Source organism: Schistocerca cancellata, chromosome 1 (assembly GCF_023864275.1).
Source record: "Schistocerca cancellata isolate TAMUIC-IGC-003103 chromosome 1, iqSchCanc2.1, whole genome shotgun sequence".
Classification (NCBI taxonomy): Eukaryota; Metazoa; Arthropoda; class Insecta; order Orthoptera; family Acrididae; genus Schistocerca; species Schistocerca cancellata.
In genome coordinates, this window is record NC_064626.1 from 737,599,448 (window position 1) to 737,605,447 (window position 6,000).

Consider the following 6,000-nt stretch of genomic DNA (forward strand, 5'->3'; position numbering starts at 1 on the left):
AGGAAGCTGCCTGGTAGAATTTTACACAGGACATAACTTAATAATAGCTAACACCCGATTTAAAATCATGAAAGAAGGCTGTACACATGGAAAAGGCCTAGAGACACCGGAAAGTTTCAGATAGATTATGTAATGGTAAGACAGAGACTTAGGAACCACGTTTTAAATTGTAAGACATTTCCAGGGACTGATGTGGACTCCGACTACATTTTATTGGTTATGAACTGTAGAATAAAACTGAAGAAACAGCAAAAAGGTAGAAATTTGAGAAGATGGGACCAATATAAACTGAAAGAACCAGAGGTTGTAGAGAGTCTCAGACGGAGCATTAGGGAACGATTGACAAGAACAGGGAAAAGGAATACAGCAGAAGAAGAAGAGATGAAATAGTGAGAGCAGCAGAGGATAAAGTAGGTAAAAAGACGAGAGCTAGTAGAAATCCTTGGGTAACATAAGAGATATTGAATTTAATTGATGAAAAGAGGAAATATAAAAATGCAGTAAATGAAGCAGACGAAAGGGAATACAAAAGACTAAAATCATGTAGCACCCAGGGTAAGATAGATGCCACCTACAGGAAACTTAAAGGGACCACCTATATGAATATCAAGAGCTCAGCTAGAAAACCAGTGCTAAGCAAAGAAGGGAAAGCAGAAAGGTGGAAGGAATGTATAGAGGATCTATACAAGGGAGATGTACTTGAGAACAATATTATGGAAGTGGTTGGTTCAAATGGCTCTGAGCAGTATGGGACTCAACTGCTGAGGTCATTAGTCCCCTAGAACTTAGAAGTAGTTAAACCTAACTAACCTAAGGACATCACGCACATCCATGCCCGAGGCAGGATTCTAACCTGCGACCGTAGCGGTCTCGCGGTTCCAGACTGCAGCGCCAGAACCGCGCGGCCACTTCGGCCGGCTATGGAAATGGAAGAGGACGTAGATGAAGATGAGATGGGATATACTGAGTGAAGAATTTGACTGAGTACTGGAAGACCTAAGCCGAAAGAAGGCCCTGGGAGCAGACAACATTCCGTTAGAACTACTGATAGCCTTGGGAGACACAGCCATGACAAAACTCTTCCAAATGGTGAGCAAGATGTTCAATACAAGCGAACTACCTTCAGACTTCAAGAAGAATATAATAATTACAATTCCAAAGAAAGCAGGTGCTGACAGGCGTAAAATTATCGAACTATCAGTTTAATAAGTCACGGTTGCAAAACACTGACACGAATTCTTTACAGACGAATGGAAAGATTGAGAGAAGCCGACCTCGAGGAAGATCAATTTGTATACCGCAGAAAATTTAGGAACACACGAGACGGTACTGACCCTTCGAATTACCTTAGGAAAGGCAAACCTACGTTTCTAGCATTTGTAGACTTAGAGAAAGATTTTGACAATGTTGATTGGAATATTCTCTTTCAAATTCTGAAGGTGGCAGGGGTAAAATACAGGGAGCAAAAGGCTATTTACAATTTGCACAGAAACCAGATGGCACTTATGAGAGTCGAGGGGAACGAAATGGAAGCAGTGTTTGAGAAGGGAGTGAGGCAGAGTTGTAGCTTATTCCCGATGTTATTCAATCTGTATGTTGAGCAAGCAGTAAAGGAAACAAAAGTAAAATCTGGAGTAGGAATTAAAATCCAGGGAGAAGAAATAAAAACCTTGAGGTTTGCCGATGACACTAATTCTGTCAGAGACAGCAAAGGACTTGGAAGAGCAGTTGAACGGAACGGACAGAATCTTGAAAGGAAGGCATAAGCTGAACATCAAAAAACAAAACGAGGAAATGGCGTGTAGTCAAATTAAATCAGATGATGCTGAGGGAATTCGATTAGGAAATATGTCAAAGTAGCAGTTTTGCTATTTGGGGAGCAAAATAACTGATGATGGTCGAAGCAGAGAGGATATAAAATGTAGACTGGTGAAGGCAAGGAAAGCATTTCTGAAGAACAGAAAGTGTCGGGAAGTCTTTTCTGAAAGTATGCAATGCAGTCATGTATGGAAGTGTAACATGAACGATAAACAGTTTAGACAAGAGGAGAATAGAAGCTTTTGAGATGTGGTGCTGCAGAAGAATGAAGAATGCTGAAGATCAGATGGGTAGATCATGTAACTAGTGAGGAGGTACTGAATAGAATTAGGAAGAAGAGGAATTTGTGGCACAACTTGACTAGAAGAAGGGATCGGTTGACTCGACGCGTTCTGAGGCATCAAGGGATCACCAATTTAGTACTGGAGGAAAGTATGGAGAATAAGAATCGGAGACGGAGACCAAGAGATGACTACACTAAGCAAATTCAGAAGGATGATGTTTGCAGTGGTTATTCAGAGATGAAGAGGCTTGCATAGGAGAGAGTAGTATGGAGAGCTCCATGAAAACAGTCTTTGGACTGAAGACAACAATATCAACAGTCACTCATTTTATCACTTTGTTCACTCACACTTCACTGTTTGTTTTTATTCACTCATTGCATTACTTTTTCGCAATTCTTGATTCTTCAATCCATTCATATTGTCGTTCTCCCGTTTTCTCTGCTTCTCACGGTGCTCATTGTCATTTGTTGGAAACTTAAACTTGTTTCGCGCTCTTCGTCTGTTTCGGTTTTTCGCTATTCTTTATATTCTCGCCGTGTTGCTTCAGAACTGGCAAGATCTCCTCCTCTTTTACGTCTGGTCACTGTCTAAAATATAAATCAAATCAAAGTTTTATTAACAAATGCACTAAGCACACTTTACACACTTTTGACATTTTATTTTGAATTTGTTTTTAGTCACTGTATGATATTGAGTGCTCACTCTTCACTGTTTGTGTCTGTTCATGCAGTGCACTACATTTTCGGTTCCTTCCTTCGTCGCTGACAAGACACTGACGTTCGAGCCCACGATGGGTTTTTACCAAAGGGAAGCCCCACCAGTGGCGAATTCCAGAAGAGACCAAAAAGGCTTCGAATGCTCCACAATGCTCCAAAGCATTCCACAACTTTTGAGTGTGTTCTAGAACGTTCCACAATCATCTGGGATGTTACAGAACAGTCTGTAATTTTCCCGAATGTTCCACACAATTCCCGGACATACTAGAATATTCTGGATCATTGTGGAACATTCCGAAACATTCTGGCATGTTGTGGAGTGCTGTAAAATATTCTCCAATGTTTTGGAGTGTTCTCGAAGGTTCTGGAATGTTCTAGAGATTTCAAGAGTGATAAACTTCCCAGCCCTTTCAGGTAAAAACTGGAACCTTCTTCATGGATGGGGGATACAGGGCAATCACAACATACAAATCCCTTGAACGTACCGGGACTCGTTTCTGAGTTTTAGCGGCGCGCATTGTTGTACAATTACTTTTATAATATACAGTGATATTGTTATTAACAAGAATAACAGGCATAAAGAAATCACTATATATAACTACATTTAGAGACTTAAAAGGAGAAACCATATGCATTAGTATTTGTTTACGCCAAAATTTGAATGAAGGGAAAATGTTGACGAAGTGCTGATGGGTCTATAACATTGAAAAACGAATAACACTAACAAAATGATGATAGGAAATGCAATCTAGATTATGTTTACATAGTCATACATATATTATTTATGAATGCTAGGTGTCTCAGTTAGAAGTAAAGATAAAGAGGAGGGGACGACACAGATGGAAAACGGAAAGTAAAAGAGGAGCAAGACTGAAAGAGGCAGGAGCACCACATATTGAGGAATAAACCTATGCAAGAAAAATAGTAAACAGGATATGTGAGGGACTGACCATCAAAGACATAAAATTGGCGACTTGACCCACTTCGTTCATTAGCCACTTTTGAAGGACTACTAGAAGAAAGAATATAAATTTCAAGCTCCTGAAGAATGTCGAAATCCTATCTTTAGGCTCAGAGCGCAATATTTGCATGTTGTCATTAATCTAAGACAGATTCATTTTTTTAAATGTGAACCGAAGGCACTGACAGATAAATAAAAATAGAAAGCACGTGGAGTATACAATATTAAATATGGTTCTTGTGACAGCGCGCACATAGGGCACCCTGGAAGGAATTTTGCCACATGATTTATGGAAAATACTTGTAAAACAACAGTGCCCTGCCACTGACATAAGGTGGGTGGATTCACTTCCGAACCCTATTCCGGACCTGCAAGAAACTGACATATGCATACACAAGAACAGTGAAATTGGGCTGTGTATGCTTGCAATAGGAGAATGCTGATGTCTTGAACATTATTATTTCCATTTGTTACGTACATATATCCATATAAGCATGATAGCTGCAGTTGATCAGAATTCCGATCATCGTATCCACTTGTTACATACGCCTTGTAGTTTTAGAATATGAACAATGCTTTGTCAGCTGTTGTTGGATAATATTATGTGTTACTAACATACGAGAAAGCACAAATGTTAGTGACCGCTGGCAGGTGGTCATGTTGTGATATTTTCTAAGAATTAGTAGGCATAAAACTGTATTTAAGATATTAAAGTTATTACACCACCTCCATCATACTCCATGTGTTTTAGCGTATATAAAGCTTGGTTCTGGCAGTTAGCATTCTGTGTTGATAGAAGTTTTTTCTGGGATGAAATCTGGAAAAAGAAGCGGAACAAATGATCTTGCAGACACTTTTGTAGATTATCTCTGGACTGGTAGGGGGATCCAAACCACTGTTGGGTGCCAAAGAAACTTGGTCCAGTAAGCAATAAGAGCACGGCTATTCGGGTACATTTACACAATGAGTATAGAAAAATATGTAAAAGTATGGCAAATATTGAAAAAATACGAAAAAGTATGGTGACAAGTGGAAAACGATCCTTGATGCTGATAACCACATTGTGATCTCTTTCCTCTTAAGCTACTGTGAACAAATAAAACACATCCATAAGAGTTACAAGATGTGCGAAAGTGGTAGCTCTGCTAGTACAGTGTTAGGTTATAAAGCAAAAAATACGTTACCCTCATTACAGTACCACAGCTGATGGCAATACATTCAAATTAATTCATACAAAAAATAGATTACTATCCCCCCAACTAACTGGATTGTAATGAATGCACACATTTTGTCTACATTCATCACCATGACTTAGAATAACAATTAATACTACTGTTTGACGTTTGCCTAATTTTAAGTCATTTATCATAGTTTTAGCAATTTTTTTTGGTATTACTATATGCACATTAATTTACAAGATACGTCAGACACGATAGACATTCTGCATAGAGATAGACATTCACAGTTTATCGGAGGCTGCCAGAGATGTGGTATATGCGATTACCAACCACATCATATCACTGTGGTAGTTGAAACTACCTCAGAGACATTGTCACTCTGAAATGAGCGGCTTTGGCGAGTGGGCGAACAGCCAGTAAGAGCTTATCCATGTCCCACAGTTTACTGTTTAACAATCAATTAGCATGGTGCAACAATTACATATTAGCTATAAAGTGAATATGACCAAGGATTAGCTCCTTTCCAGTGTAATATATATATATAAACACAGCACTAATGTTGTTCTGCAGTAATGAGAAAACATGAAAGTCCGGACAATCATGACTGAAGAAAGGTTATGAACAATGCTCTGTTCATCTATAGTTTTTACTTGTTTGTATGTAAACTATGTAAAAATCTATGCTGTGTATTTGATTCGATGCTGTACTGCTAGATATTCTTCACACGTAAACTGCATTCGAAAGTCTGCAGCAAGGGTACATACTGTAGAGGACCGTATTATTTTAATGGAACATCTTTGGTAACGGTGGTAGACACTACCACTCAGAGATATTCTACTAAAAGAGAGGACTGACAGGTGTATTTCAGACTATCTCTCTATGGAAAACTATTTTATACATCTGATTCCATTGCTCTGCTGCAGTACTGGCTATTCTTCGTATGTAAACTGCATTTCAAAATCAGATACCGATGTAAATGCCACAGAAGACTGAAATTTTTTTAAAGAAACATTCTTAATGGCAGGATGGTGTATCAAACAGTA